At 38.7% G+C, this 27,796-nt stretch overlaps 2 pseudogenes; both read right to left on the bottom strand.

Annotated features, from left to right (window-relative positions):
• LOC110544229 (uridine 5'-monophosphate synthase-like) overlaps nucleotides 1–17,271 on the bottom strand; it is a 99,512-nt pseudogene extending 82,241 nt beyond the window's left edge.
• Nucleotides 17,272–17,786: 515 nt separating this feature from the next.
• Nucleotides 17,787–27,796, bottom strand: LOC110557695 (peptidyl-prolyl cis-trans isomerase A-like; annotated as a pseudogene).

The raw sequence follows: 27,796 nt of genomic DNA on the forward strand, positions 1-27,796 counted from the left end.
ACACATTTTCTTTTTAATCAGAGTATTTTTGAGGTCAATGTTTAATGAAACACATGCTTGAAATAGAATAACTTCTATGTTCTCAATTAGCTATACCTCTGTACTCAGCCTAAGAATGTACATTTATAAGCAAGGTGGATATCCAGATGATGATGCACACTAGTAACTTCTAAGACCAGCTCTGAATAGGCCTCTTCCATTGTCATGGACTTCCCTGAAACTCCAAGAGAATCTGCTGTGCTACCACTAAGATGGTTTCCGTGTTTGTTTTCATTCTACACAGTTGCTATGATTTGCTGAAAGAAGCCCAAACTGGGAAGGAAGAAAATGAAACATTCAAAACACACACACAAAAATAAACTCAGCAAGAACATTCAAATAGCACACATGCATCACTGAACATAGATAATTTACACTGATAATCACATACATTTATGGACATGATGGGAGAGTCCATGAACACTTAACTTAAGACAAACTAGACTCAAATCTAAAAGTCAAGTCACAGAAAATATAACTACTGCAGAAGGAAGCAAGAGGTGTTGCTATTGGTTGTCCTAGGACCCAATGAAGCAACACGCTCCATCTATTATGGGTAAGATAGTCTACTCACAGGAAGTGACAGTTTTTCACCATAGAATAGTACCCAACAACACATAACAAACTCTAAGTGCATATTTGCTAAATATAAAGAAAAATTAAAACAGAAGTTTATTTATGCTTTATGTAACAGCTGAATTTACACACAAAAAGGAAGAATGCAGCCACTGTTTACTAGTGTCTAGTATTAATTGACTTAAATGCATAACAAGTACTTTGCAAATCAGATTTTCACTTGAGTTCTAAGATCTCATTGATATACAAAAAGAATTAGCAAAAGAGATAGATGAGGCCTTTTCCTGAAAAGGAAACTCAGCAACTGTGACCTAGGTTTACAGTGAACAAACCAGGTAAATTACCTAAGCAAGACAGACATCTGGGGCTGGGCACTGAGTGGATGGCACAGCATGAAGCCTGTCAGTATAAGAAAACAGCACATGCATAAAAAGACTCAGGTGTCAACTGGAATTTGGGTTACAGTCCATCAGAGGGATGGGTATGGATAACTTCCAGGAGGAAGAATTTTTCAACTAAGAGGGATCAAAATTTTTAAATAGGGTAAATAAATGGATTACTGCTGATGAAAAAGGTGGCCTACAAACTTAGATCAAAGATCTCAACCTGAAGCAGAAAGGAAGTCAGAAGAGTTGGGAACCTCACATTTATAACACTAAGTTCTGTAGAAAGGATTCCTGTGGCTTAAGTAAATATTAGTGATTTGCTTAAAGAATACTTCGTGATGGTCAAATAACTTATGTTGGAAACTTCAAATAAAAATAAAAAATTCAATAATTTTAATTGCTTTAGATAAAGAGGGAAATGCATTTATCTTTTTGGCCTCTGGAACTGTAAAAAGTACTTTTGCTTTTAAAAAATTATTTATTTATTTATTTATTTATTCGTTCATTCATTTTACATCCCAATCACAGCCCCCACTCTCCTCTCCTGCAGATCCCAACCTTCTACCCTCTTCCCCACCCCCTTCTCCTCAGAAAAGGGAATATCCCCCTCTTTACAAACCCACCCAGGCCTATTGCATCAGGACTTAGTACATCCCCTTCCATTGAGGCGAGGTGAGGCAGCCCAGCTAGGGGAAACTGTTCCAAAAGCAGGCAACTGATTCCACACTTTTTCTTTTTAAGCCATCCAGTATATGGTTCTGTTGTTTTTTTACTTTTACAGTAGTCCAAACATGTCCATTACCAATTGGCCAGCTAAGAACCTTTAACCAATATGTGATAAGACCTGGTGTTGAAGCATGGCCCTACTATTTATTTCCAGTTAATTAACCTTAGGTAGATTATTGAAAACATACATTTTCTAGGAATCATATAAAGTTAAAATGACGTTTCATATGACTATCCTGACAAGATATGTCCATCCCGTGGTGCAGTAGCGGCATGAGTGTTCCATGAGCCACCAACCTCCTGTCTACGGCTTTCAGTCTTCCCATCTACTAATCCATACATTGCACCCAAATATTTCTGACGCTTTTCGCATTCTTTAATATTACTATCCACACCTGTGTTTTGTACATCTGATGTATGTTTATTCTATAGTGTTAGCTTATTAGCATAAGTTATTCTCACAGATTATGCCTGCTTTTTTAATCCAGTGACAATTCAAAGTACACACAGAATATCAAACTGGATTTCTCACATCAAGCTATCAAACTGTGAAGTCCATTTTTATCTGATCTTTCTTTCAGTAAGACCTAGTTAAGCGATCCTTATTGTTCTTTATTCTCATCTGTTTTCTACATCATATTTCCGTTATAGGATGAAAGTACTTTAGCAGTATCTAACAGTATTTATGGCACACCGTAAGCCATTAATTGCATGAAGCATGTTAACATGTAAGCAAATAATCGTGAATGCCGACAAGGAAAGGTGAGGATGTCGATTTACTGTTTTCACTCTAAGTCAAATACAAAATTGCTTAAATAAATGTTTTAGAGTAATGTTTTATATTAATCTATCCATAAAGATGAGTCAACCCAATGTTTTAAAATAAGAAATCCACTTTATAGAATATTCATGATTCAGTTAAGACAATTTGATTCAGATGGGTATCCTTTGCCCTTTAGTTACATTAAATGAGTTTGTACAATTAAGTAAGTGTATGCTAGTACCTGATACACATAAGATGCTCAGGTCATAAAACCCAGATTCCAAGGTTAGTAATCCTTAACCTCTATTTGTCTTCAATCTCTTATTTAAAATGGAAATTGTGTTATGAAACTGTGGCATGAGTTGTGAAACGTGTTTTAGTCCAGAACACAACATATTGTGAACCTTCAGTTAATATTAGCTTTGTCATAGAAACTTTTCCCAATTTCATTTTTAACCCATTTGATTTAAAATAATTTAAACTACATCTAGCCCTAGACCTGGCCTCAAATATAAAATCATATTTAATTAAAGATGGCATCTACTCTGATGCTTTCGTGAAAGCATTTTTTTTTACACTGAATTTTGGCCTGATGCATTTTCTCTTATGGTGAAACAATTTCTTCTAAATATCTAAAAAAGATGTTCTATGACCCAGGTGAAACTTTTCATTTAAGATCATTTTAATTTCAGCAGTGACAATAGATGCATATATGTTCATTAATAAAAGAAAATTTGTAGCTGTGTCCCTCTGAAAGTCAAGCCAGAAAATTATAGATCATATTGCAATGCAAAGAGAAACACTGCTCTGTAAGTCAAATGCTCCATTATTAAAAACTGTCATCTCTTATGAAATTCAGAACTAGAAAACCGAGGAAGAGAGTAACCATTTTAAAACGTCTGGAGGGGATTCCATAGCAACATTTAAATGCATTACTACTCAAACAATTTGATTGGATTATAAAATATTTAAAACTGCAGCTGTAGTTTGGGTATTTACTGTTGATTATTTTTATTTCAAGATCTTCACAGAAAAATGTTACAAGTTACATAGCTATTTGTATTGTGCTTATAACGAACTGCATTGTAAAATGAACTGTCCATAACATATGTTTACATCAAGAGGACAAAAGCATAAATATAAAAATAAAGTCACTGTTTTCTGAACTTTGTATTTCATTTAGTTGCCTAAAATGAAGTCTAGTTGAAATATACTAAAAATTAACAAAATATTAAGTACTTGTAATTATAAAAATCACTATAATTCACCACATATGGTCTCACCTAAAGTAAAAAATACTCTGTGACCATGGAAGCATTCGTAATCTAACAAATAACAATTCTGTTGTTTTTGTTTTTCATCAAAGATAAGGCGTAGAACAGCCTGAGATTTAACTTTAAGGGACCAAATTTTGTTGTAGATTAGTACCATATTGTTAAAAATGAGATGTAGAAAAGAATTAAGTGCATATGTCCTTGCTAGAATGGTAAAATAGTGTGGGAAGTCAAGCTTTAAAGCATCCCATTGCATACAAGACTTTCTTTCCAAGACAGAAAATGAGAGATTCTCAGACAAGAGCCCTGGAGGGCAAAAGAAGCGCCCACTTCTGGCTGACTCTTCACAGTCAGTTACCTGGGTACATCAGGCTCTTCACCAGGTGATGTGAGCAAGACCTCAACCTAGAGCTGAGGTCTTAAAACCGCCTCATTGGTCCACAGTTTATAAGCAGCTGGACCTAATTTCAGGTTAGCCTAAAAAGAGTATTCACAGAACCAACTGCCCACCTTAGCCCAATGTTGATAAGTTTGCTACCACTACATTAAAACTGTTTCATAGCCATTACTTGCTGTATACTTTAATTAAAAATGGTCATTAGACCCATTTGACAAAGGGAGAGAGGAAACAAATGCTCACATAATTAAGTATTTCAGCCAAAATGACAGAGCTCATAGGTGAAAGAGTTGACATTAGCCAGGTGCTCACTGAGCGAGGGAGTAAGAGGGCCATTTTTTGAAGTGGCAAGTGAGGCCTTGCCTCTGAAATTAGGCACAGATGACCAAAGATTCTAGCTCAGCCACATGAGATTTCTGATGAATTCTTTGATAAACTTAGGATCCAAGTGGTACCTGTTTGATACAGACTGTTGTGATGAACAACATTTGTGCAGTGGGACAGAGAAGCTTTAAGAAATCAGGAGCTTGCACACAGCGCAGGCACTGCAGAATCTCCAGAGCACCTAGAGCAACCCTTCAGGCCACATCAGTAGCACAGCCATTACAGCCAACGCTAGATCAGACAGTCCTTTTGTGCTGACTATCAAACCGTAAGCCAGGTAACTGGATAAATTGGAGAAAGAAAATAACAACAGCATTGTGGAGAATTTGATCAAACACAAAACACATGCTGAGAAAAGAGCATGGTATTATACTGATCTTGTCCTTTCTGCACGTGATCAACTACCACATTACTGCCTCCAGTTCTTTTCCTTTTATCCTCTCAGTAACCTGAAAGGAGGGCTGTAAATTTGGGTAAATTATTCATAGGACAGCCAGATACCTCAGTTAATATCCTTAACATTCTCAGATGCAAAAAAGATAACACCTGTTCATATGCTTCATCATGTATGTGAAATTCATTCTACGTGTGTGTGTGTGTGTGTGTGAGTGTGTGTTAGTCTCTAAAATACTTTATATTTTGGGTTGTTTTCCTGTTTTAGACCAATCCCTTACTGAAGTTTTCAGAAACCCCCCCAAAAAAAAAAAACGTTTAGTTTTTGGGTTGTGGTATCTAAACACTTCTGAATTATTTTATACAAGCATATTGAATTTACTAATATAGAGAAAATTTGCACATCGCCTTTTCTACCAGTGAAGTAAATGTTTGTATAGCTTCATTTGAAGGATAGGAAAGGGATTGTTTTGGGTGTTTTTTATATTCATTTGCAACCTCCATATTTTGTATAAAATCCTCTAACTTCCACACAAGAAAGAGTTTACTAGGAAAAAAGAACCTCATGAAACACACAAGGCCAGTTTCGTATACCACAACTATACCTTGCAGTCACACTGCATATTCATGAACTAGAAGATATAGGAAAAAATACAATTTGCTAAGGTTGGCAATTTTGAATATGGACTAACTTCCATTAGCTAAAATTGAAAAGTAGCCCAACAGATTTCAGCTACCCAGCAATAATTAATTCCAGCATGTTAAGCTTAATGAAGGAAAAACAAAAAAACAAAAAAACAAAGAATATTGTAAATTGCTGCAAAGGAAAGCTACCAACTAATGACACAGGACTATTGAACTATATTAAAGAAGTGGTGCAGTATGTTAAGCGTATAGTTCCGCCAAAATTTTCCCAGCTTAATTTTGTCTTCCTTTCCATATCCTTGGCTCTCAAAAATTCATTCTCAGTTCTTTGGCAAAAAAGACTGGAAGAGACCAGAAGGAGGAGAGGGGGAGTGGACAGCTCATGCTAATGCCACTCTTGATTTCATTTTTTTAAATCCCACTTTCTGCATAAAAAATATAGTTCATTTCTTATCCTGAGAGTTACCCTGGCATATGGCTCAATTGGAAACATCAAGGTTTTTAGTTCTTTTTAAAATGGCTTGCCTGTTTTACAGACTTTTCCCCAGAAAGATATACTATCATTGCCACTTTCAGAGTCTACCACTCTTGGGTCAGAAAAGTATTCTCACTTTCTGATCTAAAAGGTCTTGACCATGATGGTAGATGAAATGACAGATCATAATTAAGAGTTATTTCTTTATCAGGTATGTGCGAGCTTGTATGATCAGGTTTGTTTTAAATGATATGCTCTTCAAACTCAGAGAACTCTTTCCTTCTCTGACTCTTCTATTGAATTAAATAATTCTCAGGCATCTATTGAACTTCATGATCATGCCCTAAATTCTATGAACCCAAATAAAGTTCCATGCTCCAATCCAAGCCTGACTCCCCACAGTAAAATGCAATGACAAGTAATACATATTTAAGAACATTCCAATTTATCTGAGGTCTTTCTAAATCAATATTTTGCTGAAGTGGCATTGGCCTATAAGATTAATGTCTTGTTTATATTACCCATCTGTGATAATGTTTTAGCTCAAAAATATGAAAATACTTATCCAATTTTACCCATCGTGACTAGTCTTCATTTGTCTGCAATAAATCTTATTTAAGTCAAATGAATTCAGAGTTGGAATGATGAGTCAGTGGTTAAGAATACTGGCTGCTCTTCCACAGGACCCAGGTTCAATTCCCAGCACCCACAGGACAGCTCACAACTGTCTGTAACTCCAATTTCGGGATCCAACACCCTCACACCAATGCACATAAAATAAAATTAAAATAAATAAATAGATAAACAAACAAATAAACAAATGAAGCAGGGTGTGGTGGCACACACTCAGCACTCAGGAGCACTCCCAGTACTCAGGAGACAGAGGCAGGCAGATCAACGTGAGTGTGAGTCCAGCCTGATATACAAAGCAAGTCCAGGACAGCCAAAGCTAACACCGAGAAACCCTGTCTCAAAAAACAAACAAGCAAGCGAACAAACAAAAAAGTCAGCTGGATTCATGAAATCATTGATAGTGGCAGACTCTTCCCAAAGAGGGAAAGGAAGAGATCTTAAACTTATATCACAAGTGGGTTTTCATACAAAATAAGAGATGAAGGAGGAAAAAAAAAAAAACTGGAAGGAGAGAAATCATTTGTCTTTTGAATTATTTATTCTAAATACATGAGACTATAAGTAATATGTCCTTTGTCTGTGATGCTCAGAAGACTTTCAAGGACACTTTATTAGCCTGACTTTTGACTTCTGGTTAGCAACAATTTGTGAAGCCTGAGGCAATTGTCAGTCACTGTCAATTTGAAGACTATAGCAGTAATTTTAAGTGTGTATCTCCTCCTTCAGCTCCATATGCATATTCCAGATCTAAATGTTTCTTGTAAACAAATATACAAAGAATTTCATGTGGCAAAAAAAAAAAAATCTAAGACATTATAAGTACGTTCATAACTGGAAGCAGAAATCTCTGCATCTAGGAACTGAAGGACTGAGCAAGGTTACACTTTTCCTCAGCGTGTTCTTCATCTATTTTCCATTTTTCTTACCTGGCAGGCAGCTAGAGGCTACAGTGTCAAGTAATAGAGTTGTCTTTCATTTGGTTATAGTGTATTAATGGCAAAATATACTAATCCATTCATCAACTTAAAACTAGTCAGTAATTTTGGAAAGAATAAATCAGTATCTCCTTCAGTAATAGAAATCACATGTCTTTTTAAAAGGAGCTATTATCTCCATGGGTTTCTCAGCTGAAGTTAAGAATCTAAAAATGATTTTCATCCATTTCTCATTAATATGCAAAAATATTCAAATGAGATAGTAATTAACCATCTACTCAGTAGAAAACCTTTCCATGATAATTTATGATAAACTCAGTTGCTGCTTTGATTGAGATTGATATTTGGTGTTGGGAATCTATCATGAATACAAAAAAGCACCTGAAAAAATATTTTTAAACACCTAAGTTACTGCTCAGCTAATTACATGGTAGCCGTGTCCCCAGCCGCGCATGTACTGCTGAAGTTATGGTAAATCTCACTCCATAGCATCCTGTCTTTAGATGCCCCCGTCTAGCTGACTCCTATTGTTTGGGGCTTTATCATTGTTTAATTCAATTCACCCAACTGTTACACTCTAGATGAGGCTGCCTAACTAATACAGAATTTCAATACGAAAAGAGCCATGGCCATTTTCACATATTCACAAGATGAATTGATTTCACAAGCTACTTTGATCTATGGGCTCCGTCATGATTTGTAAACAGACTTCAGTTTTACTTTCTGCACATGAAAAACAGACCCCGGTTGGTGCTGAAAGGGTGATTCTCATGTGCTTGTCAGACCAGGGAGAGTCATTTTCATTCTCCACAACAAAAGCTGGAGTTGAGCCTCGGTGACCATAGGGTCTGAAACTAGATCTAAACGCTGAGGAGTGCTATTCAAAACGTTGCTCCCCGTGAGTAACGAAACCGTGGGGGCCACGGCTAGTAACCTCCTGTTAGTGCGTTTTCAATATACACAAAAGAAAACACCTACTACTTTCAGTACCTACTTGGTTACACAGATCAACTCTGGGTGAGAATTCCTGGGGCAGCAGATGAAAAGGAGCACTGACTCTGGCTGACTGTCCATGGCTGACTCAATCATCCATTTAAAAGCACATTATCACAGGAGCAGAGCAGTTCACTGGCTACTTTTTTTTTTTTTTTTTTTTTTTTTTCTGGCAAGCTTTTACCTTAGCTAGTATTTTATGCAATAAAATTTCACTGTTATTTCATCTGTTCCTCTGAGTAGCACACTGAAATTTACCATTGTCATTTTCCAGATAGGCTTGGAGGCCTGAGTCCTGTGACTGTTGACAAGTTAGTCAGTCAGTCTGAGGAACAGGGATTTTTTCGTTCTGCTCTTTTCTCTTCTCTCTTGTGTTTCAGAATATCTCCCAAAGATGATCTACAACAGCAGATTCATCACTGTGCTTCCTACAGTCAGTTCTTCCTTAGTAGTACTGTGTCGGACTCTGGACAAGATAGTTCCCATTTAAAACAGACTGAAGAGATAATTCCTACACACACACCCACATACCACCCATTACCTATAATTTCCAAGAATTCCCTAGAACTGAGCAGTTGATCTCCAACCCTTGCAAAAGTACATTGTATCTTCCGGGAATGGGGAAATTTGCGGAATGACACCTTTAAGTGGGTATCTGGGAATTTTATGACAAGGTAAAATATAGGGTAATTAGTAAGTAACCTGAAAACATAGTTCTGACTCTTCCCAGCAATGCCTGAGATGAGTAATTATAGAGTCTTGTGTATGAGCCTAAACAAAGAAGAAAATGGGCATGAAAAATAAGCAAAACCTTAAGATGGTTTTTGAAAGGTATAGAAAACTGGGAGGTAAAATGATTGAAAATTTCAAGGCCTGCCAGTTCCCATAGGGTCCAGGCAGCTTCCAGCATAGATAGTACGCATATACATCCTTTCCAATAGGAGTGAAAACGACAGAATTGGCCACAAGCAAAGAGCTGCTGTGATTTGTGTTTTATGATGGCCCCTCCCTTCCATTTCCTGGTCAGCATTCTGGATGATTGTTCCATTAAGCACACATTCTCTAGTTTGTTTCTTTTGCTTCAAGTCTATTTTACATTTTCCTGTACCAAACTGCGCTTGCCATCTGCTGATCCAATTACTTATACAATCCAAATCCTTTTGAGTCTGATTGTTTCATTCCTCATTATTTGTTCAGCCTCCAGTTTTAGTATCCTTGGTAAACTCTGAAGCCTTGTTTTCAATACCTCATCTGAATATCTTATACACAATACAACTCAGTTAGCTCAAACTTTGATTTCCTAAGGCTACTTGTGTCTAAGTGGATTTATATCAATTGAGTAGATGCGGATCCTTAAAAACAGCCTAACATTTCCCTCTCATAAGGACAGCTGACCCATCAGGAATTGTGTCATTTTTTTAAATTAAAAAGTTTGAAAAATCAAGATAGGGCTTATCAAACACTAGTATGTGTGAGAACAATATCATCATCATGACTGCCATCATCATCATCTTTCTGAAATTGTTGATATGTAATTAGCAAAAAATATATTTAAGATATAAAAAGTGATATCTTCATATACACATTGGAAAATAATTACCATAATAAAAAGAATTATCATAGTTATCACCTTCCATATGCACTTTTATGTGGTGTGCTGAAAATAAACTCTACTCTTTTAGCAAATTTCAAGTATATAGTACATTGTTACCTAATTACCATGTTGCAAATTAGGTCTCCAGAATTACTCCATCTTATCATTGAAATCTATAGCCTTTGGTCAACATTTCCCAACCCACTTTTGGTAGCCACCCTCTGTTCTTTCTTTGTTTATACCATTAAACATTTTTACTGACCACACAAAAATGATGCTATGCAGTGTTTGTGTTCTGTGCCTGGCTTAGCTCATTACTGTCCTCCAAGTTCATCTATTACAAGATCTTTTTCTTTTCTAAGATTGGATGTCATTGCTACATTGTTGTCTGTATAACCCACATTTTATGTATCCATTCACCTAATGACTGACCCTCATTTCCAGATCATAGTCAGTGTGGCTAATACTACAGAGAACATGAAAGTATAGTTATACTAGTAAGATACTGTTTTTTGTTTGTTTGTTTGTTTGTTTGTTTTGCACACACAATTGACATTATTATTCACATGGTAACACCCTTTTTAATTATTTTTTTAAGACATGGTCTCACCTTACTATGTACCTCTGGCTGTCTTGCAACTCACTTTGTAGACCAGGATGCCCTTGAACTCACAAAATCTGCCTGCTTCTGCCTCCTGAGTCCTGGGATTAAAGATACGCACCACTATGCCCAGATCACCATTTGAATTTTTCAGACCCCCCCCCCATATTCACTGACAATGAGCTTCATTTCTCTTTATCTTTAACAATACTTATTTTTTCAGCCTTTTGATAATGACCATTTTAACCAAATCTGACATAATGATTTTGATTTTCTTTTTTCTGTTGATTACTGAGGTTAAGTCCATTTTTCATACTTATAAATCATAGGTATGTCTTCCGAAAAATGCCTATTTGAGACACCTTATTCATTTAGTACAGATTATGTGGATTTTTTTCATATTGAGTGCTATGTGTTCCTTATAAATTTTGGTATAAGTCACTTCAGCTGTCTGACTTGTAAACATCTTCTGTAGTTGGCTGTTGCACTTTACTGTTTCCGTTTCTGTATAGAAATGTATAGTCCTGTTTCCTTCCTGTGCTTCACTGCCAAGAACTATATCACAAAAATCTTCCCTTGTTTCAGTTGAGGAGCTGTGTAGGTCCACAGCTGATGTTTAAGTTGGTTTTTGTAGAACATGTATGATTTCAAGTTGTTCGATATTTGAATGGTCTTGGGTTGTCAGGAGCTAACAATGGATGAGTTTGTGTCTCAGTCTTCCATTGAATGCACACACACACACACACACACATACCTGGGGAACAGATACCTTTATGTATACATAAACATACATATATTTTATGGCATTGTTATGCTATCTGAGTTACTACATATTTGTAAGCCAGCCCAGGAAGCATTATGTCTACTGCTTTGCTCTTATTACAATGTTTTACCTAGCCAAAGTATTTTCTAAGTCTACAATTTTTAAGGCTATCTTTCCTATCCCGTAAAAAGTGTCATTAAATTGTAATAGAGATTAAAGATATTGTTGTTGGTTATTAAAGTTTATTATTGGTTTATGTTTTAGTTAAACAGTGGTTATTCCTAAACCTGCTGTATACCAAAATCACCACATAGAGACCAGGATTTATTTAATTACTCTAGAGCATGTTGCTGGGCAATAGTTACTCCATCCCAAACTTCCAAGCCCGCATAGTTTTCTACCATTCAGATTTTACACATTATACTTGCTTTTAGTCATATCTTAGGTGCAGTTCATCTCTCCTCGTGGTTCCAAGTCATCTCCTGATCTCTGCTCTCCCACTCTTCTCACTCCCTTCCTTCTCCACCCCTCTGGACCAGGATGTCCCACATTATTCTCTCCATTGCTCAGCATTGGCCGGTTGTTTTATTGAAAATACAGAGAACAAATGGTGGTGTGTTTACAAAACTTGAGACAGGTGATGCTTAGAATAAAAATCACAGCAATGTCCAGATTGAAACCAGATAGCAAGGTAGAGAAATCAGCATTTGAATCAACAAGGGTAAATTGTATACATTCCACAAGAACATTATACCAACATGATATAGATTGCTTTAAGTACTAATGACATTTTGACATTAGTTCTACTAATGCATGGCCAAAAGATATCTTTCCACTTATTTATATTCATCTTAATTTTTTCATCATTATTTTATAGTCTTCAGTATAAAAATTATTCACTTCTTTAGCTAAATTTGATAAGCATTTTGGACGTCTTTTCAATGGGATTGTGAGCTGATTTTTGTATGTTGGTTTTGTATCCTGTAATTTTATTGAATTCATTTATTAAATATAACAGGTTTTGGGGAAATTAATCAGAATTTTCGTGTTAAAAAATCATACTGTCATATTCTTCCTGTCCAATTTACATATCTGTTATTCTTTTTATCCATGCCTAAATACGCAGAGTAGTTCAGGAGCATGTTAAAAACAAGTACTAGACTCAGACCAGGGAAGCAGACGGGCTTAGGGCAGATGTTCACATGCCTCTCCTCTCCTCCATCTCCAACTCCCTGGTCTCATCGCCCCACACTGTGTAGAAGACCACCTGATATGGCCTTCCCTTCCTTTCTGCCCCAACTCCAGTGGGTCATGCAGACCTTCTATGCCATTCTTCCGCTAACCCATCCTGTTTTCTCAGCCCCCAACTCTGGCAGCATTCCTTGGCAATCCATCCAAGCCTGCTGGAGAAGTAGGTAATCCAGTGAAGCAGGCAGGTGAGCTGTAGATCTTGGCTCCCTTCTCTCCTCCAAATCCAATCCCCAGTGTCATCCCCAGTGAAGCAGACTGCCTAGTGCGGCCTCTCCTTGCTCCCTGCCCTCATTTCCGGGGGACTGAGCAGATCCGGGTGGAGTGCCTTGCTTTCCTTTCTCCTGCAGAGCCATTTTGCCCTACTCCGACCCATCCTCATTGCACAGGGTCGGCCCTCAAGACCTAGAAACACATTTTTCCCTAAACCACAGTGGCCACAACCAGAAGAATCCCAGAAGAATTCCCTACCAGGCAACACACAGCCACCAACCACATCCTAAGAACCAGAGGGCAACTGGAAACAAGGAATGAAATGCCCATCTAACAAAGCCAAGATCAGTTATCAGCACCTAGAATTAAAATCATGACAAACCCAAATGCTTAGATGCCGACATAAAAACACAACCAGTAACAGCTGACACAGTATGCCTCCCTGAGAGCCCAGCACCCTACCACAGTAGAGAGGCTCATGGAATAGCCTCTGTGGTTGCCTCAGACAGACCTTTGTGTGTGTGTATTCTTGGCACCACTTACTTATATTTGCTGGTGGTAGGACGTCAGCAGAAATTCCTAAAACCACATTCCTTTTCTTGATCTTGAAAAGCCAGAATAGGAGTATAAAATAATAAATAAATAAGAATCCATCCTTGTTTTCTCCGTGTGGTGCCTGGAATGTTCCCACTGGTGTGGCTTCTTCCAGTCCTGGTATGGCTGTCATCCTTCCAAACGCTTACTCACTATTCCTGGGGGAACAAGCACAGTGAGCAAAAGACTGAGCTACGTGAGTGCTTTGGGTTTTTACAGACCAGCTGATGCAGCTCAGTGGGGAAAAATGTTCCAAGAATGTTGCGGGGACGTTTCCTAAAGGACTCCACAGTGGGGAGGAGGGACCACAGCCTGTACATCCTGAGCTTGGCCTCTTCCCACTTCTCAGGAGTACTGGCACCTCAGCAATCAGGGCCAAGAACGAGAGAATGTGTCTGGGGGCATCATCCACACGGCTGGGTAAAATATATGCTCAAGATGTTCTCCCCGAGGGGAAATTGCATGCTGGGATAAGTGTGGCTCTTGGCACCACCTTTTCTTCCTTGGAGAAGTGACAGATAAAGTGAAACATTCTCTTACAATCTACAATGTGTTAATTAGCAGATTTGTTGCTGCTGTTGTTTGCTCCAGGATGCATAGAAACTTCTGGACTCACAAATTCCAATAAAGTACTGGTTGAAATTGATGCCAATGTGGGGAAGAGGCAGAATATTCCACCTACTCATTGTGAACCCCCCTTCATTTTTGGTAAGATGTGCAATTTCCATCACTTCACTTGTTAAATTCAATGTAAGACCATGTAGTAGTTAATTGATCAATTTGTTTCCAAATCTAGAATTAAGCCAAGGACAGAAATACATCTTTAACTATCCATCTATTCCTCATTTGTATCTGTTTCTACAAATACATATGTTGTTCTTAATTTTTTTTAAACGAAGTTTCTCTTGAGCCTTATTGACTAAACTTTCTGGCATATGATCCAACAAATAGTGATGGGTTTTGGAACCTTAATATATAAAAACAGTCACATTTTTATCTTTTCTTACCAAGATCTACTAAGTCATTTTAGTAGAGTTTTGCAGTCATGTGTACAAAAATAACTACCTGAGTGTTCACTCCTAGCCTTCTGAAATGGTCTTTCTCCTCTGCCTTGAGTTGTGCATCAAGTTTAAAGAAGACGCCCTTTGCAAACCATTCTGAGGTCTCATCCCTCTGGCAGAGTGGTGGACACTTTTCTTTCTGTTCCTATCGTGCTCATTCACTTATACCCCAGCAATGTTGCATTTTCTGACTTGCACTGTACTTGCTTCCTCATCTTTATAGCTTAATACGAGACAGTAAATGCTGATGGATGATGGGTGAATGGACGGGCGGTTAATACTAAGCACAGGATAACTGACTATGAAATTTGAGTTGGAACTGAAACTGCACTTCACATGCAGAAAGCTCTGCATGGGTAAGATCCGATGCTCAGCGGAAGCGGGAGGATGAGAAAGGACTGGGGGAAGGTAAGTGAAGAAGGAAAGGGGGCTATGAGAATTTAAGTCATGCCCACTGATCGTTGCTGCCTGCTACTCTCTATTTCAGATGCCAAGCCCTATCTCATTCAACTCTTTCTGCAAGTGATAATAGTTTAAACTGAAGTATCTACCCACAACCAAAAGGATTCCTGGTTTCTAGTTTTTCCAGGCAGTCAGCGGTAATACTCTACAACCCCAGGTAGAGGCAGCTTCTTGAGTTAACAGGATAAGAAACCTCAACCAGTGCAGAAACAGCAGCAGAAAGGATAGGCTAGGAGCCTCTGAACCAGAAGGAAAGTCACAAGCTCTCCCGCCAGCCCTTCAGGGTTCAAGACTCTCCACTTTTTAATCCCAAAGCCTTCATTTCACACGGGTATCCAAAAACACTACTATAACAAAAAATGCTCAGCACCATTGTCCTCTGACCACTTTCTTTCAGCCTTTGCTGTCTTCATTCTGAGTGGGGGGAGGGGTAAAAGAAGGCACACTTCCCTGATGCTAACGACATGAGCCATACTTTTGTTTCTTCACATCAACAATTTTCCATTATCTAGAAAGAAAAAAAAGATACTTGCTGTAATTGCCTTTTACTTGGCTTTTTGAATGTTTTATTGTTTCAGATGGTAACTATATAAATAATCTGTCTGTCCTTGAACCAAAGATAAGTACTTAGAAAATAAGAAAGTGCAGTGACCCCATGGTATTGCATCCCAAGCAAAGGTCCTCACAGAAGCATGGGCACACCAAGGTTTCTCCTTCAGGGGCAGAGCAGAGGTGTGGAGGACAGCCATGCTTTCACCTTCCCCATTCCTGAAGGGTGACTCATTGCTGCTGGCTTGTGTACCTCCTAACAATCTTATTTGGAAGTTAGAAGATATTATCTTCAATTACTGTTTATCTTTCTTTATAAAAGCTTACTCAACTAGCCTTTTAAACCATTTAAAGGTTATTGTTTCTTCAAATAAACTGCAGCATATGGTACGTTCTCCATAAAAATGCTAAATAATGTCTGTTGATAACATACATCAATTTTGTTTTTACATTATGTACTAGGATGTCAAACTATATACTAGGAAAAAAAATCAGCAAGAAACCACGTTTGTAATCTCCAAAGAACTTAAAATACAGTGGGAAAATGTAGGTATATGGAAGAAATTATATGGAAAAAAATAAAATGATTCCAGGAATAAGACGACAGATATAAAGTGCACTGAACTTGTGTTGGTTTCTCCAGAATATAATGTACCATTCAAAAGGTTGTTAAGTTGATATGAGTTGGGGCAACACCATATTCTTACTTCCCCCGATTATTAACCTTTACTATTCCCTTTCATGGTTATCACTGTCTTTCCTTTCAATTACCCACTGCAAAAGGCCTCTCTGGAGAAACTTTTTTCTAATAACGATCATCCTGTCCAAGTGAAAGGCACCTAGTGAACAGAGGCACAATGAAGCATGCGTGTGGGTATTCACGAAGATGAGCATATCTAAACTCATTTGTAATAGACTGCTTGCCTGGATAGTTTTGCGTCGACTTGACACAAGCTACAGTCATTTGGGAAAGGGAACGTAAATTAAGAAAATGGCTGCACCAGACTGGCCCATGGGCAAGTCTGTGGAGCATTCTCTTAACTGACGATTGATGAGAATGACCCCAGCTCAACATGGGTAGTGCCAGCCCTGGGCAGGGAGTGCTGGGGGTATAAGAAAGTAGGCTGAGCAAGCCATGAGGAACAAGCCAGTAAGCAGCACCCTTCCGTGGCCTGTGCCTCAGTTCCTGCATCCAGGTCCCCAATTTGAGCTCCTGCCCTCACTTCCCGTTCTTTCTTCCTCACCTCGCTTTGGTTCGTGATATTTTTATCACAGCAATGGAAACCCTCACTAACCACTGGCCTTCCTTCTGCCTTTTAAACATCCGTGACACTTTAAAAGAAGAAACTACTTCCAGCTACTTCCTGAGTGCTTGCTGACCAAGGGAACTTTACTCTCCTGAAAGGATTCCTCACTCTGATGTGTAAAATATGTAAGACATGAACGGACTGCAGAGCACAAACACGGACCCGTTGATCAAACCCGGAAAGCACATGACATGACGCCCATGGCTGCAGCTGGAGTCAGAAGCAGAAGGTGAGAGTAGAGCACTGAAGGACGGGACCATTGGCAGCCTGTAACCTAACATCTATATATCTGGAGCCAATTTTCTGAGCTTTACTGAATCGGAATCAGTATTTTCACAACAGTGTTTCACCACTTAAGTTTCTATCTCGTGCCACATTCTCAAGTGCTCATTTTCCATGAAATATTTCCAGACCTAAGTTTTGCCACTGTTGTTGCCAACGTAGGTGTGATTTTTATATGCAAACATGGATCAATTCCCTGAAAAAAACCAATTCTTGTTTTGTAAAGAGCTTCATTTCCGTTTTTCCTTCGATGACAGTACTTCTCTAGCATCTCCTGCTGCTTCTTTTTTTTCTTATTTAGTTTTTATTCATAATCATAAACTTAACTCTGCAATCCAGCTAGATGTGGAGGGGGCTGGGGAAAATACAGAACCCAAAGAATTTCAGAGAGAGCAGAGTTTACTGGGCATTTTGAGCCAATTGGGTGGGGTGCTCTCTTGAGCTACAGAAGGAATGGTCTGGAGGGGAAGATGCCCACAAGTCAAAAGACTCATCAACAGTCACAAATGGCCATCTGCTTGTTGGTCTTGCCATTCCTGGATGCAAAATGCTCCATGGCTTCCACAATGTTCGTGCCTTCTTTCAACTTCCCAAAGACCACATGCTTGCTATCCAGCCGCTCAGTCATGGCAGCGCAGATAAAAGTCTGGGAATCGTTTGTGTTTGGTCCAGCATTTGCTGTGGACAAGATGCCAGGACCTGCATGCTTCAGGATGAAGTTCTCATCCTCAAATTTCTCTCTGTAGATGAACCTGTGCCATTACAGCATGTGAGGTCACCACCCTGGCACATGAGTCCTGGAATACTTTTGTGAAAGGAAGAGCCCTTATGTGCAAATTCTCTCTCTCCACTGCTCAGAGTATGAAAGTTTTCTGCTGTCTTTGGAACTTTGCAAACAGCTCGAAGGAGATGCGGCCCCAGGGCTCGCCATAGGCAAAGAACTATGGGGTTGACCATGGCTGCAGCAGGCGGAGACAGGAGAAAGCGATGTCTGCAAAGGACTCCATGTGCTTCTTAAAGTAACATGCAAACTCAGGCTTCTTCGTACCAGACATGGATCACATACAAAAGTTGCATATAGGAATGTTTATGATTCCAAGAAAAACTTAGGAACTAGGGTTCCATAATATTCACCTTCTCCATTTTTATTTTTTCCATAAATAGTATAACTACAAGTTTGTGTATGTGTGTGCCATATAAAATGATGAAGGTTCACTGAAAAGAATAAAATTATGTAAGAGATAATTCATATTTCAGAAAAAAACATGTATAGCTTTCAGAAATATTCCATGTAATTTAACTGAGTTGATGGCGTTTTCTTAAGTTCATCATACCTTATGAAATTAGTGATTTATTCCTTTATTCATGTATTTTATGTAAATGAGTTCTATGTCTTCATACATAACAGAAGAGAGCATTAGATCCCATTACAGATGGTTGTGAGCCACCATGTGGGTTCTGGAATTTGACTCAGGAAGTCTGGAAGAGCACTGCACCATCTCTCTAGCCCCTAAATATTTATTGTTGAATGCCTTAAGCATATGAGAAAAGTTTGAAATAATTAATTTGAATTACCAAGAAGTATCAATCTTTCATTGGCTATTGATAAGCTTTTGGAATTTGGGGTTTCTTTTCTTTTCTTTTATTTCTCTCTTTCTTTCTCTCTTTCTTTCTTTCTTTATTTTTTCTGTCATCAGAACTTTTTAACATGTGAGTTCATTAATCAGTGCAGAACTCACTATATACTTTCCACTGAAAATGAAAGCCTGCTGTGGTGCAAGCCTTTAATCCCAGCACTCAGAGAGGTATAGACAGGAAGATTGCTGTGAGTTCAAGGCCAACCTGTTTTACAAAGTGAGTCCAAGACAGCCAAGGCCACACAGAGAAACCCTGTCTCAAAAAAAAAAAGTTATATTTTAAATATACAAATTATCTCAGTTAGATACTTGCAAGAATATCGTCAAGAGTCTGAAACAAAATAAAAGGCTACAGATATAACTAGATAGATGACAAATATATTACAGGGAATTGGCTCATATGACCAAAGAGGCATGGAGGCCATAATACCTATTTAGTAGAGCCCTAGGGAAGGATATGACAGAATTCCACTCTGCAAATAGAAGCCTGAAACCAGGGGAACTCCCACCCACAGTTAGCAGAAAGCTCATGCCCCAGCTCTGGTAAGCAGGCAGTAGAGATGTGAGTCTCAGTCTTTTTCTTTCCTCCACTTTTCATTCTTCAGCCCCCAGTGAACAGCAGACCATGCTGAGATGCATCTGTTTTACCAAGTTCACCATTTCAAATGTCAGTCTTATCCAGGGCCCTTATAAATGCAGCAGAAATAATTTTTAATCTGGGCATACTATGGCACTTAGTTTAAACATATGATTTACTCTCACATAGTCTGTTTAGAAGAGCACTACCCACAGTGCTTTTCTTCTCACACAAAGTGGCAAGAAGGTATCTAAATCTTCCTGTAGTCTTTCTTCTTTCTGTTTTCTTCCCATGCTATCCTGCATCCATTCATTTACGTAGTAACCCTTGAAAAAAAAAAACATTAAATATGGGCTAAAAAATAAGACCCAACTTCTGCCTTCATATAAGATGATATATTCAAATTTTAGTTAATCAAACTACATCACAGAGACATTGAATTTATGTCTTGGGGTTCTTCTACATTCTGCTTTTTAGAAATAGTCAAATAAAAGGTACTGAACAAAAAAAAAAGAAAGAAATTAATGACACTTTACACAATTTTTAATGCAGATCCTAAGGGAGAATAAGCCTGTATCTTCTGGCTTCAGATGCCTCCTGAGAGCTAGGACTGCTTCTGATCCCCACAATAGTGACCCTGGGGTAGAAATCCAGATTTAACTCAAAACTAGAATATCCTCAGACTCAATTCTTTCTGGGAAACCTGGTCATTGAAGTGATCCTTTGGGTCATAAGAAATAGGACCTCTACCAGAAACACCAAAAACAAAAACAAAAACAAAAACAAAAAAACAAACAAAAAAAAACTTGTTTCAAAGGAGGTCTCAGAATCCTTATATCAGGTATGTTCCCAACTTTCAGTGTTAAAAAACACATTGAGCCACCATGTGGTTGGTGGGGATTGAACTCAGGACCTCTGGAAGAGCTACCAGTGCCCTTACCATCTGAGCCAGGGGACAGGAACTCTACAAGGAGAGCAACAGAACTAAAAAATCTGGGCACATGGGTCTTTTCTGAGACTGATACTCTAACCAAGGACCATGCATGGAAATAGCCTAGAACCCCTGCACAGATGTAGCCCATGGCAGCTCAGTCTCCAAAAAGGTCTCCTAGTAAGGGGAACAGGGGCTGTCTTTGACATGAACTCAGTGGCTCTGTCTTTGATCACCTCTCCCTGAGGGTGGAACAGCTTTACCAGGACACAGAGGAAGACAATGCAGCCAGTCCTGATGAGACATGATAGACTAGGGTCAGATGGAAGGGGAGGAGGACCTCCCCTATCAGTGGATTGGGAAAGGGGCATGGAGGAGAAGAGGGAGGGAGAGTGGTATTGGGAGGGGACAAAGGAGAGGGCAACAGCTGGGAAACCAAGTGAACAAACTGTAATTAGTAAAATAAATAAATAAACTAAAAAAACACATTGAGAGTAACTTACACATTCTGCATTGACTCTAATAATATTTCTTATATTTCATATGGTATTCAGAACAGGATCCTCAGAAAGGACACATACTGTGCTTGAATTTGGCCTACCATAAGCCCATGAAAAAGAAATAATAAAAAGGAAACTCTTGCTTCAGAAACATGCATGTATTATTTTAAGAAAATAAAGAAGATGCTAATCTGGTCTTTCTATGTATTATGAAAACATGTTTTAAATCAACATTGGTACACATTTGCCTATTGATTACATGCTGCTGGACGACATTGTCTGAACTGCCTATGCCCATCAGTAGCTAGGCTGTTGATGGCTGATTCCCAAGATACTATAGTTCCTTGCCCTAGATATGAGTATTATTCATAAGGCTTATTTACTAAAAGATCAATAATTATGCATGCATTAAATTTGCATTATTACTGTTGTTAATGGTGCCCTTTAGCTGGCCACAGATTACACTCTCCTGCTTGGGCTGCCATAGATGATAAACACTTCATTAGCAGCACTTAGGATGTCTGCATTGGATGCCATATCCCAGGAGTCCATGTGTGAATTACAGGGAACCTCTTTAGTGTTAGGGTAAGTACATAGTCCCTAGAGTTTTCATCACATTTCTATTCTGGGTGCCACAATTCCTACCATTAAATATGTTTTCCCCACTTAGAAACTGCTTTGTGGGGACGGCATGCCTTAATTGTTCCCAGGACAATGCATAACGAAACTGCTGTGATGGGTCTTCAGCTGAACTAATCGGCAAGTCGTAGCATAGCTTCAGTAGATCTTAAAGCACTAATGAAGCACGCTCTACAAGAGAAGGGAAAAAAAACAAAAAAGAAAGAGAGAAACACTGTGCATCAAGGGAAGAAAATACAATTCCAGAAGAGGTTTCTTATCTTTTAGATTTTATATAGAGTAAAAACAGGGAGGAAATGTATTTTATTGGCTGAGTCTAAAGCTTCTACTTTCTATATGTAATATATCTTGGATTCTAGGACAGAATTTTTGGTGCCAAATTTTTCAAAGTAACTGATCTGTGCATAAAAATTATGCAGAGAGAGAGACAAAATCAGCTAGCTGCCCTTACAATCAAGCAGTTGTGCATGTAAAACAGGTAACGACACATTTTGCACCAGCAATTACCTTTCTTGCACCTGTGAGTGCCTGTTTTGCATATGTAAGTAAGTCCCTGTTTCTTGTATTTAATGCTGCCACCTCAGCTTCTTTAGGTAAACTTTATGATTTTACTAAATGTCATTTCAAAACAAGGAAGGTGCATTTCTATGGTGAGCTTATGTGTATAAGCGCATGTGAGGCTGTGTGTGTGTGCTTTTTAAATAACTGCAAAATTGATGCTAACTTCATTTGATTTTAACTACCGTACCTTGCAGGGCTGTGTTCAGTGATATAAAATATTTCATTTTGGTTTTATGACATAAATGTCTAAATGTCTTGCTGCCAAGATGTATCAATCAAATCAAAGGTTCCAATTTAATATTATCCAGGTGCCAGGATGAGAGGGGAAATGATACCTCAGTTCAAAGTCAAGCAATACAGAATGTCTTCACAGTTGATAGCAGGCTCCTACATACACCTCTTTGAGGTCCATTACTTCAGGACTCATAAAGTAGAATGCACCACTTCTCACAATGCCCCAAGTTTCTCCCTTTACATGTGTATATCTTTTTCAAATTGCTACTTGCAAGAGAAAAAAAAATACAATTCACAGGATAACTTGGGATAGGCACCAGGAACAATTAAAAATCTACAGTGTTTCAAGGGCACTTCACAGCCTTTTGTTAAATTGAAGCAAAGCCCCAAATCTGTTTTTCTAACCTTTCCACATACAGTAGCTATCAAATTAAGTGCTCAAACACTTCTTACAAGCCTATTATTTATCATTAAATATCCAAGAGGATGTATGAGGCATGATCAATCCAGCAGACCACACCACGAGGCACATGGCTAGAATGAAAATTTCAAGTTAGGCATCCAAATGGATTTCATTACTTCCCAATTTCATAGTGTCTAGCATACTATATTTGCCAATCTTCAAATCCAGTCAACTGCATGAGGAAAGTTCAGCTTCACGAGCAGATTTTAGATGTAACAGTGATACTATTTTTTTTTTAAATTTTTCATCAATTACACTTTATTCATTCTGCATCCCCCCATAAGCCTCTCCCTCCTCCCATTCCAATCCCACCCTCCCTCCTCCCTCTGCTTGCATGCCACTCCCCAAGTCCACTAATAGGGGAGGTTCTCCTCTCCTTTCTGATCTTAGTCTGTCAGTTCACATCAAAAGTGGCTGTATTGTCCTCTACTGTGGCCTGGTAAGGCTGCTCCCCCCCCCCAGAGGGAGGTGATCAAAGAGCAGGCCAATCAGATTATGTCAGAGGCTGTCCCTCTTCACATTACTATGTAACTCAATTGGACTCTGAACTGCCCTGGGCTACATCTGTGCAGGGGTTCTAGGTTATCTCCATGAATAGTCCTTGGTTGGAGTATGAGTCTCTGTGAAGTTCCCTATGTTCAAATTTACTTGTTCTGTTGCTCTCCTTGTGGAGACCCTGTCCTCTCCAGCTCTTACTATTTCCCAGTTCTTACCTAAAATTCTGTTCACCTGCCCAACAGTTGCCCATCTGGCTCAGCATCTGCTTTGATAGTCTGAAGGGCAGAGGCTTTCAGAGGCCCTCTGTGGTAGGTTCCTAGGTTGTTTCCTGTTTTCTTCTTCTTCTGATGTCCATCCTCTTTGCCTTTCTGGATGGGGATTGGACGTTTTAGTTAGGGTCCTCTCTCTTGCTTAGTTTCTTTAGATGCACAGGTTTTAGTGGGTTTGTCCTATGTTGTATGTCTATATGAGTGAGTATATACCATGTGTGTCTTTTTGCTTCTGAGACAACTCACTCAGGATGATCCTTTCCAGATCCCACCATTTACCTGCAAATTTCATGATTTCCTTATTTTTCATTGCTGAGTAATATTCCATTGTGTAGATGTACCACAATTTCTGCATCCATTCTTCAGTTGAGGGGCATCTGGGTTGTTTCCAGCTTCTGGCTATTACAAATAAAGCTGCTGCTCAAATACACAAAAAGGACATTTGCTCAACCAGTGATACTATTTTAAAAATCAAAGTAATTTCTGAAAGAGAACACAGAAGTTACATTATGATTGCTTAGGATATCAGAACACTGGGCCTTCCCACAAGGATAGATTTCTCTGCAGATACATGGAAATGTTATACATGACAAGGAAGAAGTCTATAATTATGTTGTTTAGAAGTAGCTAAATAGGGTGTGTTTATTAACCAAACAGTGAAAAGGAAGAAGAAAAAGATGAAAAAGAAGAAAGCAAAGAAGGAGGAGAAAAAGTAGGAAGGTGAAAAGGAGGAGGAGGAAAAAAAATTGTTTTTTCTTCAAACTTAGTAGGTAGGCCAAGAGGAAGGATCTGGCATGATTTGCCTTACCGGTTGAGCCAATTCAATTTCTGAATATTTATCTTTTCTATATTTATTTCTGCAGTTTATCTTTTAAACAAGGGGTCAGCAAAGTCTTCCTCTAACAGGCCATACAGTGATACTGTAAAGAATTGTGTTGGTATTTTGATGGGAATTGCATTGAATCTGTAGATTGCTTTTGGCAGGATGGCCATTTTCACTATGTTAATCCTACCAATCCATGAGCACGGGAGATCTTTCCATCTTCTGATATCTTCTTTGATTTCTTTCTTCAGAGACTTGAAGTTGTTCTCAAACAGGTCTTTCACTTGCTTGGTTAGAGTCACACCAAGGTACTTTATGTTATTAGTGGCTATTGTGAAGGGTGTTGTTTCCCTAATTTCTTTCTCAGCCTTTTTGTCTTTGGTATTTAGGAGGGCTTCTGATTTTTTTTTAGTTGATTTTGTATCCTGACACTTTGCTGAAGGTGTTTATCAGCTGAAGGAGTTCTCTGGTTGAATTTTGGGGGTCGCTCATGTATACTATCATATCATCTACAAATAGTGACACTTTGACCTCTTCCTTTCCAATTTGTATCCCCTTGATCTCCTTTAGTTGTCTTATTCTTACAGACCTTGAAAAAAAAGATTCTCAGCTTCATATGGAGAAACAAAAAACCCAGAATCTCCAAAATAATTCTGTACAACAACAGATCATCTGGAGGTATCTCCATCCCTGATCTCAAGCTGTACTACAGGGCAACAGTAATAAAAACTGCATGGTATTGGCATAGAAACAGAAAGGAGGATCAATGGAACCGCATAGAAGACCCAGAAATAAACCCACACACCTATGAATACTCGATATTTGACAAAGAAGCCAAATCCATTCAATGGAAAAAAGACAGCATCTTCAACAAATGGTGCTGGACCAACTGGATGTCTACATGCCGAAAAATGAAAATAGATCCATATTTATCACCCTGCACAAAATTAAAGTCAAAGTGGATCAAGGACCTCAACATAAAACCAGATACTCTAAATCAATTGGAAAAAAAAGTGGGGAACAGCTTAGAACTCATTGGCACAGGAGACAACTTCCTGAACAGAACACCAACACCCCAGGCTCTAAGAGCAACAATCAATAAATGGGACCTCATGAAACTGAAAAGCTTCTGTAAAGCAAAGGAAACCGCCATCAAAACAAAACGACTGCCTACAGATTGGGAAAGAATCTTCACTAACCCTTTATCTGACAGAGGACTAATATCCAGTAAATACAAAGAACTAAAGAAACTGAAAAGCAGCAAACCAAGTAATAAAATTAAAAAATGGGGAACAGAGCTAAACAGAGAATTCTTGACAGAGGAATATCGAATGGCAGAGAAACACTTAAAGAAATGCTCAACCTCATTAGCCATCAGGGAAATGCAAATCAAAACGACCCTGAGATATCACCTTACACCCATCAGAATGGCCAAGATGAAAAACTCAAGCGACAACACATGCTGGAGAGGTTGTGGAGAAAGGGGAACCCTCCTCCACTGCTGGTGGGAATGTAAACTGGTACAACCACTCTGGAAAGTTATCTGGCACTTTCTAAGACAAATAGGAATAGTGCTTCCTCAAGACCCAGCTATACCACTGCTAGGTATATACCCAAAGTTTGCTCAAGTACACAATAAGGACACTTGCTCAACCATGTTTATAGCAGCTTTATTTGTAATAGCCAGAACCTGGAAACAACCCAGATGTCCATCAACGGAGGAATGGGTACAGAAAATGGAATACTACTCAGCAATCAAAAAGGAGGAAATCATGAAATTTGCAGGCAAATGGTGGGATCTAGAAAAGATCATTCTGAGTGAAATATCCCAGAAGGAGAAAGACAAACATGGTATATACTCATTTATATAGACCTATAAGATATGATAAACATAATGAAATCTATACACCTAAAAAAGAAAATCAAGAGAGCAGACATGGGGTAAGATGATCAATCCTCGTTTAGAAAGACAGATGGGATGTGCATTGAACGTATGACAGGAGTCTACTGAGCGCATCTGAAAGACTCTAACTAGCAGTGTTTTCAAAGCAAAGACTCATGACCAAACCTTTGGCAGAGTACAGGGAATCATAGGTAAGAAGGGGAGTTAGTCTGATGGGGAAAGGATAGGAGCTCCACAAGGACCAAATATACCTGGGCACAGGGTCTTTTTTGAGACTGACATTCAACCAAGGACCATGTATGGATATAACCTAGAACCTCCACCCAGATGTAGCCTGTGGTAGCTCAGTAACCAATTGGTTTCCCAAAGTGAGGGGAACAAGGACTATTTCTAACAGGAACTCAATGACTGGCTCTTTGGCCTCCCCACCTTCCAAGGGAGGAGTAGTCCTGTTAGGCCACAGAGGAGGGCTTTGCAGCCAGTCCTGAAGATACCTGATAAAACAGGATCAGATGAATGGGGAGGAGGTCCCCCAATCAGTGGACTTGGAAAGGGGCACGGTGGAGATGAGGGAGGGAGGGAGGGACTGGGAGGGAATGAGGGATCGGGACATGGCTGGGATACAGAGTTAATAAAATGTAACTGATAAGAAAAAAATAAAAACAAATTTAACTGTCAAAAAAAAAAAAAAGAACCATATGTATCTGTAGCAATGAGGCAACTCTGCCATCATAGCAAAAACCAAACCAACCCCCCCAAAAAAAAACAACCCTGAAATAATACTATGGGCATACTTTCTTGAAGAAAACTTTATTTAACAAAACAGGTGGTCAGAAATATTTGGCTTGTAGGCTCTGGTGTGTTAACACTTGGTTTTAATGAAAAATAAAACAAAAAAAAATTTACAAATTTTAACCAAAACAGTATCTCTCAAGTAACAGTAAATGTCGAGGAAGGAAGATTTGCTCTCTCACCCCTGTTCCTCATGGCAGCCTTCTTTTGATTAAACTGCACCTGTAGTTAGGTTTGGGGTCCCCGACTCGGTTTTCTTTCTTTCCTTCTTCATATTATGTCTTTTATTTCTTTTTCTTGCTCTCTCTCTCTCTCTCTCTCTCTCTCTCTCTCTCTCTCTCTCTCTCTCTCTCTCTTTTTCTTTCCTGTTTATATACTAGGCATTAAACTTAGGGCCTCAAGCATGCTGTCTGAGATATACCAAAGACCTTGTTTTAATTTTTTAAAGTTCTTTATTATGAGTGTGGGTATGGTTGTGCATACATGTGCGCATGTATGAGCACACAGGCATGCATTTGCACTTGCTACATAGCAGAAGCGTGGAGGTCAGAAGACAACTTGCAGGAATCAGCTCCCTTCTACACTGTGAGTACCCTGGGAATCCAACTCAGTTGGTCAGGCTTGGCCGCATCTTTACCTGCCAATCCAACTCTCCAGCCTGCAGATTTGAAATCAT

This window comes from Meriones unguiculatus, chromosome 12, assembly GCF_030254825.1.
Source record: "Meriones unguiculatus strain TT.TT164.6M chromosome 12, Bangor_MerUng_6.1, whole genome shotgun sequence".
In the NCBI taxonomy this organism is placed as follows: Eukaryota; Metazoa; Chordata; class Mammalia; order Rodentia; family Muridae; genus Meriones; species Meriones unguiculatus.